Below are 14,039 nucleotides of genomic sequence, written 5' to 3' on the forward strand. Positions count from 1 at the left end.
TTGCATCTGTGAGACATTCTTCCTCTTTTATTATTCCTTTGGGATACAGACCTAGTAATGGTATTGCTAGATCAAGAGTATGCACAGTTTGATTGCCCTTTGGGCATAGTTCCAAATTGCTCTTCAGAATGGCTGGATCAGTTCACAACTCCACCAACAATGCATTAGGAGACTGTCATTTTTTTTAAACATTGGCACTTTGGAGCATACCCAAAAAAGAATGAAAAGATGGCAAGATTACTGGAGACCATGTCATATGAGAATGGAAGATGGGATGAAAGGGCTTAGCCTGGAGAAGACTAAAGGGAAGCATGATAGCATTTTTTAAGCATTTGAAAGGTTGTCGCAGCCAAGAGAAACTAGGTCTATCCTAGTGGGCTCCAGAAGACTGAGGTAGGAGGCAAGAGTTGTAGAAAGGCAAATTAAGTTTGAATTAAGGCTAGAGCCCAAACCCTGGAGTCAGGAGGACCTGAGTTCAAATCCAGCCTCAGACACTTACTAGTGATTTGACACTGGACAAATGCCTATCCCACCCTCCTAAAAATTTTTGATTCGAGGTGGAGAAATTTCTTAGTAATGAGACCTTTCTAGAAGAGTTTAAACCAAGGCTAAATGATCCTTGATTAGAGATGTGATGAGAATTCTTTTTGAAAAACAATTTGATCTGTATGACCTCCAACTCAAAGGCTTTAGAGATAACCAGAAGTGAGGTGAGCTGCCTCTGAAGAGAATGGGTTACCCCATCCTTAGCTCTTTAGTGATCTTCTTTAGGGATGAGTGTTGAAGGGGCATTCTTATTGAGATAATAGTGGATTCTTCTGGGATCCTTGTAGCTCTGAGAGTCATCATCATCTGGTAAAGGAATTGTCACCCCTTCAGAGGGATAGGCTGCAAGTCAGAGCTTTTGCCTAACTGGGAATATAACCTAGCCGGTTATATATAAGTCTCTTGTTTCATAGAAAGACAAATGGTTGAATTAAAGAGCCCTGGCCTTGGGATCAAGAGTCCTGGGATCGAATGTAATCTTTGACCCACAGTGAAACCTTAGGTAAAGCATTTAAATTCTCCCAGACTCACTCCCTCATCTCTAAAACAGGAACATTATTAATTAACACTTTCATTACCTACCTCCACAGAGCCATGGTAAGCAAAGTAGGTCGTTAAGGGCTATATAAATCTGCGTTGTTATTATAGATGATCCCCACTGAGAGAGAGAGCAGCAGGTGGGCTAACAGGGCCTGGGAGGTACTGTGGAGGGGAAGATTTATTTTGATTTGGGAAACGGCCCCAAGAGGGAGAAATAGAAAGGAAGATGGAGGATGGGCTTATTCCCTAGTTATATCTGAAGAAATTCTATAGATCCTGGGTCTGGATATGGGGTGAACATTGGAAGTAGCTTAAATTAGACTTGTAATATCTAATTATAATTGAAACAGTGTTGATCTCTGTTCTCCTTATGCCTCTAAACTCAAGTAGGGCTTTTGAAGGTTTTCTCCCTTAGTTTGTATTCATTGGAGACAGTGGTACCTCAGTCCTGAGTCCAGGAGACTAATGGAAAAGTTCTTCCTGATTTTCCCTTGAGGATGTAGAGGGAAAGGATATACCCTCTTCAACAATCTGTCCAGAGGCCTAACCTTAGTTTTCCCTATTGTAAAATGAAAGGTTTGGAATAGTGATCTATTACAAAGCTTCTTAAACTATGAGTTGTTATCTCATATGGGGTCATATAACTGAAGGTGAGGACACAAAATTATGGTTTATTATCATCAGTAAATTTTTGATTTGCACACCTATTTTATATATTTATATACCTGGGTAGCATAAAAATTTCTCTGATGGAAAGAGGTCAGAAAGTCATACAAAACCCTGAATTTCATAATGCCCCCCTTCTAGTTTTTAATTCTATAATCACTCTCTGGTTCAGACTCTTTTCTCTATTTAAATCCATCTGATTCCCTCTGAAACTTGCATTCATTCATTCACTAAACCAAACATCTAGGCACTGCAAAGTAGGAGATACAAAGATGAATCCAACCTAGTGTTATTCTATAGATAAAATACATCAGAATTCATAAGAGAGAAACCTAAGCTTGGGCTGGAATAACTAGGGAAAATTTCCCAGAGTAGAATGGACTTAATTAGAATTTTGAATCACAGAAGCAATGGTTTTCCAATTCAGAAATCTGCAAGGAGCATTTGAAGAGAAAAAAATTTGGTGGAAGTATAGAGTTCTTAGAGGTGCAGTAGCTGCTTTAGGCTGCCCTCATGAAGGTTTTAGTCTAGTGAGAGAGAAAAAACTTGTAGACACAAGTAAAATAAGAAAATTATTAAAAAAAAAAAAAAAACACCCAGAGAGTTAAAGAAGAGGGATTTCTTTCTACTGAAGATCAATCAAGGAAGACACAATGACCTTGAAGAATGGGTGAAAATTAGATAAACAAAGGGATCAGGAGTAGTTGGGGGGGGCATATTTCTGGTAGGAAGGATTTACTGAGTCAGAAAAATGGCCACCCTTTAGGATATGCTTGAGAATTGGTAAAAAACCTCATTTGGAGACTTGAATGGAGTATAGTGGGAGACAAAGCTGGAAAGGTAGATTGAGGATGGAATATGGAAGTCTGCTGGCCAAGCACAGAATTGTACACATTATTGGCTAGATGATGGGGAGCTTTAGAAGATTCTGGAGCATTAAAGATTTGAGTGAGGAAGTGGGAAGGAGTGATTTCTGAGGGGGAGAGACGGAAGGCAGGCAGTTCAGTTTTAAGGGCATTGCATTAGTCCAGGAGAGAGTTAATGAGGGCCTGAAGTAGTCTGGTTGCCATGGGAAAGGAAAGGAGGGGCCCAACACCAGAGGAGAGAGGGATTCTGTTGTAGCAAAAAGAACAATGAATTTTGAGCCAGAAGTCTTGGGTACAATATTCTTGCTGCTACCTGTGTGACCTTAACCAAGTCATTTCAGCACTCTGAATGAGCATCTTTCTTCCTTTATAAAAGAACAAAGTTGGATGCTTAAGGGAGAGGTCCATTCCAGCTCTGAATCTTTGGTGTCCATGGTCTCTCCTCAATATTCTATTCCCATCAGTGCCGGTAGAACCGACAAGGTTCCTGATTGGTAGTTGTGGGAAAAAAGAGAGACAGAGACAGAGACAAAAAGAAAGACACAGGGCAGAGAGACAGAGAGGGGGGATTTAAAAGTGGTGTCCAAGTTTCCAGTGGCAGGGTGTTAGTGTCAGTAGCAGAAAGCAGAAAGAGCTGCTGGGGGCTTTGGGGGAAAAGGGGGGACAGTGAGAAATGGCTGGAGGGAAGCCAGTGAGTTCAATTTGGGGCATGTTGAGTCTGTGGGCTTTTGATGTAGGCTTGGGAATCATTTGCATAGAGGTGCTAAGTGAAGCCATGATGAGCTGGTTAAGAAAGAATATATAAAGGGAAGGGAAGAAGGTGGAGGAGAGAATCCCAAGGAAGAATCCCATCTTTGCCCAGGTGAGAGGTCTTGCCTCAGCTCTCTCCCTGCCCCTATTCCCAGTCGGACCCCCTTGTCCCAGCCCTGCATTCCTCTTGCTCTCCCCCCTCCTCCATAGAGCCTACACTGATTTACCCCACCCTGCTCAAGTCCCTCCATTCTGGTCTATTCCTTTGATTGGTCCATGAGGCTGAGGTCCTTCCAGATGGTCTGCAGGCTGGTCTCTTAGAATAATAATGTTTATAACATGACAATATCTATTCTTAGGTTTCTGGCATGACTTAATAACTTAATTGAGACAGCCCTCATTAGCATCTCAGCCAAAGCAGGGCTAATCTTCCCATTCATTCTGATAAGGGTTAGGTTCTTTCTTTCTCTCTCTCTCTTTTTTAAGGGGCAAATGTGGTCTGCGAGGCCTTTGTCCTGACTGAATGACTGAAGTGGGTCACAAACTGAAAAGGTTGAGAAGCGCTGTCCAGCTGAAGACCCTGTCTCTCCATCTGCATTTGTCTCCAGGTTCTGGGTGTACACTGTCTGCCCCATTAACGCCCTGGGGGCCCTTTGCAGGGAGGGGATGCTGAGAGCTCCTTCCTCTGCCTCTCCCCACCCCACACCTCGAAGAGCTTTACCCTCAAGGCCCCTCAGATTAGCAGGAGATAGCATTGTCTGGGGATTGAAGGGCTGGGGAAGAGGGAAGGACCCAAGAGAGCAATGGGGTGAGAACAAGAGGCAAGAGGAAGCAGATATCTCCTGTGGTCGGATGAGTTCGAATCTGGAAATCAAATTACATGGCAAGAAAAACTCTGGAGGGGCTATTGTTCTGTTTGTTATACTGTTACTTCCCCACATGCATACAGGCACGTATTAATGCTTAAATAATGGAATCAAGGAATAAGCAGCTAGAAAGACCCTACTAGATGCCTCATTCTGCTAACAAACATTTCATAGGATCCTCAGAACAAACCTTCAAAACTGGTGTTATTACCACTCCTATTTTTACAGTTAAAGAAACTGAGGTCTTCCTCTTCAGTCCCAGAGTTCTACCCACTGTACCACTTAGCTGCCTTGAATGAAGAATCAATTTAAATTTGTTGAGTACCTACTAGGTGCTAAGAGATAGCAGTAGATTGAGTCTGGACCTGAATTTGAATCCTGACTCAGACACTGACTAGCTGCTCATTGTTATTGAGTATTTCTGACTTTTTGTGGCCTATTTGGGACTCTCAGCAAAGTTACTGGAGCAGTTTGCCGCTTTCTTCTCCAGCCCATTTGACAGATGAGGAGACTGAGGCACACAGTGACTTACTTAGGGTCATACAACTAGGAAATGACAGAAGCCAAACTTGAATTATTCCTGACTCTGGGCCTGGCACTCTGTGCAATATGGCGCCACCTAGCTGCCTTTTTGACATTAAGCAAATCACTTAATCTCTCCAGACCTCAATTTCTGCATCTGAAAAAGGGACCAGGATGGGGTTTGGACTCCTTGAGCTCTAAGGTCCCCTCCACCTCTAAGTCCCATGAGTCTGTGTACAAAAGAAGAGAATCATGTCCAGGACCCTCCTGGCAGGGGGGGAGGGGAGGAGAGAGCAAGCAGGAGGGAGCCCATCTTCCCTCTGACTATCCATGACTAGAAATAATAAGCCTTTTAGAGCTGCCCAAGTCACAAAGAGATAATGACTTGCCCTGACAAGGCCCTCCTGATGCCCAATGCTCTCTCTAGTACTATGGACTGGTGCCTCTTATTATTCACTGTAGCATATATGATATGTAAAATGCTTGCCCTTTCTCTCTTCTCTCTGCATTTCTCTCTGTCTCTCTCTGATTCTCTCCTCTCTATCTCTCTCTTTCTCTGTTTCTCTCCTCTTTCTCTCTCTGTCTCTCTCTCTTTCTGTGAGTAGGTGTATGTCTTTCTCTCCATATATATAAAATACACACACCCATATATATATGTTTCCAAGTATTCAGAAGATGAGACAAATAATATGAAGCTGGTATACTAAGTACCCAAAAGAAGTATAGAGGCTGTTCTTGTCCATAGCCTCATTCAGGGCTTTCTCACCAGAGATACTGAGTGGTTTGCCATTTCCTTCTCCAGCTCATTTTACACAAAAGGAACCTTAGCCAAATGGAGCTAAGTGACTTGTTTAGAGAAACAGAGCCAGTGTCTGAGGCCAGATTTGAAGTCACAAAGATTCCTGACTGCAGGTCCAGCAATCTATTAGCTACATCACCTAGTAATACAGTTGATAATTTTCTGTGAGGGAATCAGTAAAAGCTTTCTGAAAACAATGGCGTTTGAGCTGAGCCTTGAAAGATGGAGAGTAGGGGTAGCTAGGTGGCGCAGTGGATAGAGTACCAGCCCTGAATTCAGGAGGACCTGAGTTCAAATTTGATCTCAGACACTTAACACTTCCTAGCTGTGTGACCCTGGGCAAGTCACTTAACCCCAGCCTCAGGGAAAGAAAGAAAGAAAGAAAGAAAGAAAGAAAGAAAGAAAGAAAGAAAGAAAGAAAGAAAGAAAGAAAGAAAGAAAGAAAGAAAGAAAGAAAGAAAGAAAGAAAGAAAGAAAGAAAGAAAGAAAGAAAGAAAGAAAGAAAGAAAGAAAGAAAGAAAGAAAGAAAGAAAGAAAGAAAGAAAGAAAGAAAGAAAGAAAGAAAGAAAGAAAGAAAGAAAGAAAGAAAGAAAGAAAGAAAGAAAGAAAGAAAGAAAGAAAGAAAGAAAGAAAGAAAGAAAGAAAGAAAGAAAGAAAGAAAGAAAGAAAGAAAGAAAGAAAGAAAGAAAGAAAGAAAGAAAGAAAGATGGAGAGTAACCAAAAGGATGGAAGTTCATGAGGGCATGTATGGGTGGTAAGGAATAGTCTCGTTTGGTAGTGCTAGGCAGTGCAGTGGATAAAGCAATGAGCCTGGTCAGGAACACCTGAATTCAAATCTGAACTCAGACACTTATTAGCTGTATGACCTAGGCAAGTCCATAACCTTTGTCTGTCTCAGTCTCCCCATTTGTAAAATAGGGACAATAATAGCACCCACCTCATGAGGATCAAAAGCACTATGCCAATGCTAGCTATTATTATTATTATTATTATTCATTATTTGAGGGCTGTCTTCCCCATGTTGCACCAACAGGAGTGGGGGAGGCACGGTGTAGTTTTGTAGCTTAAAGAGAGCCAGAATAGACATCTGTAGCCTCTTCTCCCTACCCCCACTCCTTCTCCAAGGGAGACTTTAATTCCTGCCAGGAGAGGAAGCAAGAGGTTGGGGACAGATGGTTTGGCCACACTGCTTTCCTCAGAGAGGGGATACCAGGTTAGAATTATAGTTATCTGCTCCCTTAAATAGTATTTTTCTAGGGATGAGGTTTTCAAGCTCAATCCAACTTTTGATTGCTGTTTCATTACAGGACCCCGAGCTTTCTATATCTATAGAAAAGGCTTGACCTTTTTTCTACCAGATACCAATCCCACAATGAATACAAAGAAACCCATTTATCCAATTCAATAGCAAAACAATTGAGAGAAAGTATACTTAAGAGAATATATACCAGACAATACAGAATAAAGGAGCTTATCCACTAGAATTGGGGCAATTCAGTTTAACCAAGGAAAAGAAAAAGAAAGTTCTACATGTCACCCAAAGGGAAATTCCCCAAAGTCTCTAATGTAGCAAGCTGAGGAGAGGAACATGGAGTCTGTCAGCTTCTCTCATAAGAGCTTCTTCCTAAAGTCTTTTCCTTCAGCAATCTAAAATAGAATTGTTGTCTTCCATATTCCTTCTCCAAATTGGAAACCAGAAGAACCCTAACCCTGAAGAAACAGGAATCCAAAGAAAACTCAAGAGTTCTCCTCTCTCCTACTCTTGCCAACTCTGTCCATATCCTTAGGCAGGGCAGAACATTCATTTTCACCCCATGAGAATAGAGTTCCATAGCAACAGACTTTGGGATTGGGGTACAACAGTACCATAACCTTCTTCCATGTTGTAGGACAGGAAACATGGGCGAGGATCAGCCTCTGGGTTCTACGTTTCATCTGTTTCTTCTCAGACTTTTTCCTCTTAAACTGGAGAGAAATTTAAGTTTGGGATCAAGAAGAAAAAAAAATTCTTAAAAATTCAAATGGAATCATGGCTTCTTCCTCTTTGGAGCAGTTAAGTAGAAGGCAGCTGTCCATTTGTTGGCATGTTATAGCAGGAAATCCTTTTCTGTACAGCTTGGACTGAGTGGCCTATCTCCTGTTGTGTGACCATGAATAATACCATGGAACTTCAGATCTAGAAGATACCTTAGATATCATATAATCCAATTCAATCATTTTTATGAAGAAAGAAATTGAGGCTCAGAAAAGATGAAAGATTTGCAGCTGAAAGGGATTCCAAAGGCTTTCTAATCCAACCCCTTTATTTTTGCATAAGGAGAAACTAAAGTCCAAATTAAGTGACCTGCCCAAAGGTGAAGTGTGAAGATCTCTGACTCCAGGGAAAGTGTTTTTTTCCCACCTTGTCATATTAGCCACAGAGAAGTGACTCACCCATAGTCACATCACAAGGCTAGAATCCATATATCATGAATCCTAATTCATTATTCTTTTCATTGACCTTAATGCTGCCACAATCCCTCTCAAGAAGTCCTACTGATCAGAGGGCAAAAGCAATCATTAAGATATAAAGGATCTTATTCTGCTCTCATTGGGGCAGCTAGGTGGCGCAGTGGATAGAGCACCAGCCCTGAATTCAGGAGGACCAGAGTTCAAATTTGGTCTCAGACACTTAACACTTCCTAGCTGTGTGACCCTGGGCAAGTCACTTAACCCCAGCCTCAGAAAAAAGAAAAAAAAATACTCTGCTCTCATTTATTAAGTGCAGTGAAAATAATAATAAACAAACATTTTTATAAATGGCTGGATGTTGAAATGGATAAAAGGCTAGACCTAGAGTCAGAAAGACCAGAATTAAATCTGACTGTGAGTATTTAACTATGTGATTTTAGACTATTGACTTATTCTCTATTTCCTCAAATAAATATAAATATAAAAATAAATATAAAATGGGGCTCATAGCACCATTCTCCAAGGTTATTGTGAGGATCAAATATTTGATAATATGACAGAGTAGGAACTATGTGAATGCCATTATCATTGCATAGCACTTTACATAGGTTATCTCATTTAATCCTCACAACTCTATGAAATAAGTGCTACTATCCTCATTTTACATGTAATGAAACTAAGGCTAAGAAGTTGTGTAAGTTGCCCAGGATCACACCACAGGTAAGTGTCTAAGGCATGACTTGAGCTCAGGTCTTTCTGGATTCTAAGCCCAGCATTGCAATACCCAGCGGTCTCAAAGAAAGGGAGATCCAATCTCCTGGCTGATCCCTGAAATTTGTTGTTCTTCTGTCATTTCGATCAAGCCAGACTTTTTGTGATCCCATTTAGGGTTTTCTTGGAAAAGAAACTAGAATATTTTGTCATTTCCTTCTCTAGTTCATTTTACAGATGAGGAAACTGAGGCAAGCAGGGTGAATTGACTTGTCCAGATCTGAGGTCAAATTTGACCTCTTCTTCTAGACTCATGGCCTAGTGCTCTATCTACTATACCACCCAGCTGCCCTTTTGCACACAAATAGGAAAAAGCAGTTTGTTTAGGAACCCAGAAATATGTGAAAAGAAAGAATAAGTCTGGAAAAGCAGAAAAGGAAAGGTAAATCTTCTACTAAAGAGGTGTCATTTTATCTTTTGACAATAAGTTTAGTGATCAACAACACAATGCTAGATAGAACCCTGAAGAAATATAAATTGTAAGTTACAGATCTTGCTGATAGGGAATTCCCAGTTTAGTTGGGGAGAGAAGACATGTACATTTTTTATTTGTTTGTTCCTTTGTTTTTTTTTTTTTAAAGGCAGTTGAGTTTAAGTCACTTGCCCAAGGTCACACAGCTAGTATGTGTGTAAGGACAGGTACATTTTTAAAGGCTACAAAAGGCTACAAAAAAGGCTACCAAAAAAAAAAGGCAATAGGTGACAGATAAATTGTATGGCCATACCATTTACCACATATGGATCACACTCCCTCTTTAGCTCAGCTCAGCAAGTCAGAATCCAAGCTTTAGCACCACTAATTCCATCAAGTCTTCTCTGATCCTTCAAGTTGTTAGTGCATCCTCAAGTTACAATGCAAGTTACATTATTTATCTAATTTAAGTCTCTCTAGCTACCCCTCAAATATAAGCTCCTTGAGAGAAGGCATTTTGTTGTTCTTGCATGGGACATTATGGCAGTGTAGTTCATAAACTAATTACCAGGCTTGGAGTCAGCCTCAGATACTTATTAGCTGTGGGATCCTGGGCAAGTCACTTAAGCCTGCTTGCCTCACTTTCCTCATTTATAAAATGAGCTCAGGAAGGAAAGGGCAAACCCTTCCACCATATTTGCCAAGAAAATCCCAAGTAGGATCATGCAGAGTCATACAGGACAGAACCACCACAGTGGATTCCGAGTTACCTTGACTTCTAAATCAGGAAGTCCTAGCTTTCCCTCACAAATCCTGGATGTGCTGGCTCTAGGCTAGAGGCTTAACCTTAGCAATGCCCCAGGAAACTGTCCAAGGCTATAAATTGCAAAACAGTTGCTGACCTGCTTTGGTTGAATTTAGTTTCCTCCCTGGGAATTCCTACAGCAGTGACAGAAATATACATAACCTGTGACCCTCCTGCTAGACCTAACTTCAAGAAGGTCAGGGATAGAAAGAAAGGTCCTTTATAGCAAGCACCTTTTGTAACAGCAACCCTTTGATTAGGAAATGGCTAAACTAACTGCAGGACCCAAATCTAATAGAATATTACTTTGCCTCGATGTTGATGCTTTTATTTTCAAAGAGAACCAATATCGTTGCCTTAAGAAAATACAGAGAAACATGGGAAGGCTATGTGACCTAATGATAAAAAGTGAATTAAGAACTATGTATACAACTTTGGGCAGCTAGGTAGGGCAATGGATAGATCACCAGCATCTTCTCAAGTTCAAATCCCGCCTCCGATACTTTCTAGCTGTGTGATCTTGGGTAAATCACTTAATCCTGTTTGCCTCAGTTTCCTCATCTGTAAAGTGAGACAGAGGAGATGACAAATACCCAAATAGAATTGGAGAATCAGATATGACTGAGAAGACATGATTAAATAAGGAATACAACATAAAAAATGGCTACAATGTAAATAGCTCTAAGGTTTGCAAAACACTTTGCAAATATCACTGTCAATAAACACTTATTAAGTGTATACTATTTAACAAAAATAGGCAAAAGACAGTCCCTTCCTTCAAAAAGGTTACAATTGAATGGAGGAGACAAGCAAACAAATACGTACCAAAAAGCTATATACAGGAAAAAATAAAAAAATAATTAAAAGAAGGAAGCCATTGGAATTAAAAGGAGTTGGGAAAGGCTTCCCACTTCCCACAAATGGGACATTAGTTGGAATTTGAAGGAGGGCACAAATACTGAGAGGCAGAGAAGGGAAAGAGTTTCAGGCATGGGGGACAGCCAGAGAAAATGCCAGAGCAGAGATTGGGTGCCTTCGTTGGGAAACAGCTAGGAGGCCATGTATGTATGGGGGTGTAAGGTATAAGAAGACTGGAAAGGTGAGGTCAGGGGGACCCTTGAATGACAGAGAATGTGGTGTTTATCACCTGGAGATGATAGAAAACCACTGAAGTTATTGAGTGGGAGATAGAGATAGGGCCTGAACTAGGGTGGAGCCAGTATCAGAGGAGAGAAGGGGGTCTATTAGAAAGCTGTTGCAAAGGGGACAGGTCTAGCCAATAGATTGGATGGGGGAAAAGGGTGAGAGAGTGAAGAATGGAAGATGACATCTAGATTATGAACCTGGGCCACCAGGAGGATGGTGTTGTTCACCATACTAATAGAAAAATTAGGAGGCATAGGAGGGTTAGGAGAGAAGATAATGAGCTCAGTTTTAAGTATTTTGAGTTTATTATTATATTATGAATTTATTATTATATTAGATATTCAGTTTGAGTTGTTTAAAAAACACCAGGAAAGTGCTGTCATATTATTCCCATTTTGTAGATGAGAAAACTGAAGCAAACAGAGATTAAGTGACTTGTTCCAATTTACATAGCCAGTAAATGTCTAAGGTCAAATTTGAACTCAAATCTTCTAACTCCAGATTTGGAGTTTTATCCACTGCTCCACCTAGCTCCAAAAATGGAAGCTGAATGTTATGTAATTGTTATGTAATTATAACAACCAAACTTATTTTGGAAGAAAAAAAAATGCATCTTCTTCCCTTCTTTGAAACAGTAGAGGACTATGGATGTGGAACATTGCATATACTATCAGATTAAGTTGTTATTGAACAGGATTATTTTGCTTTCTAAAAAAAAAAAAAAAAGTTCATATTAAGAATAGTTACCCGTGTAGTAGAGGAATGAGCGGTATATTGAAAAATGAATGTTATATAAACTATAGTGATAATTTTTTCAAAAGGAATCACTGTCCATCTCCATATATACATATACACAAAATCAATCAGGAAACATTTAATAAGCACCTACGGTGTGCAAGCACTTTGCTAAGCACTGAGGCTACAGAAAGAGGCAAAGACATTCTAATGAGATAATTTATAAAGCCCCACTACCTACTTAGGTGCCTTGTACAATTTGCTATTTAATGCTCAATAGATTGAATTGGATCTAGACAAAAACATATAGAAATTCAAAGGAGGCTCAGGTCACTGTGGATTCAAATAGTTAGAGGTAAATAGATTTCAATAACCCCTTAAAAGATTGGTTGGAATTAAGTAAGAAAAAATGAGAGTAGAAGGAACTCTAAGAAAAATAAATTGAAGGAGCAAAGAAACATTTTCAAGGGAGAGGAGAAGGAATAGATCAATTTAGCCTAAGTGAAACATTCTTAGGGGAACTGTGAGAGATAAAGCCAAGAAAACATAGGTTGGAGCAGACTGAAGGCCTTGAATGCCAGGCTATGTATGAAAAGCAGTGAAATATAAGGAAAGAAAGCAATTGTGTCGATCTGCAATTTATAAGTCTGGAGGAAATTTTCAGATCTGCCTCCTCTGACCTCAAAGCCTCCCCAAAAGAAAGGAAAAGTCCAAGCTAAAGCAGCTCCCAGAGGTCAAGGTCAACATAGTACTACCATTCTTCCCCTATCTCATACAAACAGATAGGATCCCATAAAATCATAGGATCATAGATTTAGAGCTTGAAGGGACTTCAAAGGTCTCCTAATCCAAACCAACATTCTGTAAATAAGTGAAATGAAACTTTTTACAACATATCTACTAAAAGTTAGATCCCTTGCAGCAGGTTATCATGTGGCAGAGCTGGGATTTGAACCCAGGTCTTCTGATTCCACCTCAATGAATTTTTCCACTGTACTTTGAAAGGTCAAGGACCAAAGGTTTTAAGAATTAGAAAAGGTCATCTAGCCCAGTGGTAAAGATAAAGCCTACATCTCTGCAGGTATATATTGACTTGGAAAACTACAAATTAACATTATCTGTGTTCTATCACATTTTTATTTGTTAAACATTTCCAAATTACATTTTAGTCTTGATTAAACTGAGTGTTTAGTCTAGTTGGCATTTTATAGACAAGAAAAAAGCTGCTCATAAAATCATAGATTTCATACTTGAAGGAATCTTTGCAGACTACCTGGCACGTGGCAGGTGCTTTAGAGATTGGGTTTTGGAGATCAGGAAATGAAGGACTAGAAGAGTTAAATGACTTGTCCTGGATAAGAGGGCTAATAAGGATCTCAGGATGCCTAGTCTTTCTGAGTCCCAATCCAACACAATCTATCTAGAAAGTGTTCAAGTAGCATGGCAGAAATTATAAAATGTATCAGAAACTCCTTTTGAACTCAGGTAATATAAGTTAATATTTTAAAAATAGATTGCCTTTTTTTCTTTAATCTTTGTTATAATGGGTAGGATCTCTGGGTAGGGGAGAAGGGATGATATAAGAACTAGACCTGCAATTTTGTTGACATAAGCTAAAAAAGAAAACTCTCTACTAACATAAAAATAGCACCTCAGAATTAGAGTTATTTGGGGAAATGAAAGATTAAATTACTCCAATGTGACTTTTTTTTTTTTTTTTTTTGCTGAGGCAAGTGGGGTTAAGTGACTTGCCCAGGGTCACACAACCAGGAAAAGTTAAGCATCTGCGGTGAGATTTGAACTCAAGTCCTCCTGACTTCAGGGCTGGTGCTTTATCCACTGTACCACCTAGCTGCCACCTTGCTTTGTTCTCCAATGAGGCTTCTTAATAAAGATGGCAAAGGCAAGACCTTGCCTTCTTGGGCACAAGGGTCTGCTCTACTTCTACTGCTCCACACTGATTTTTACAAGTAAATAAGATGGGAGAAATCTATTCGGATATGAATGTACACTTAAAAAAAAGGCATAAAATAAAAGTTGAGGGTTTTTTTTTTCCTTAAAAAATAATAACTATGTCCAATCTGAAAAAAAGAGTACATAGTACCAAAGAAATTTTTGGTAGCTGTTATAGACACCCATGTCATGAAGTCTTCTGCATACTTCT

This window comes from Sminthopsis crassicaudata, chromosome 4, assembly GCF_048593235.1.
Source record: "Sminthopsis crassicaudata isolate SCR6 chromosome 4, ASM4859323v1, whole genome shotgun sequence".
In the NCBI taxonomy this organism is placed as follows: Eukaryota; Metazoa; Chordata; class Mammalia; order Dasyuromorphia; family Dasyuridae; genus Sminthopsis; species Sminthopsis crassicaudata.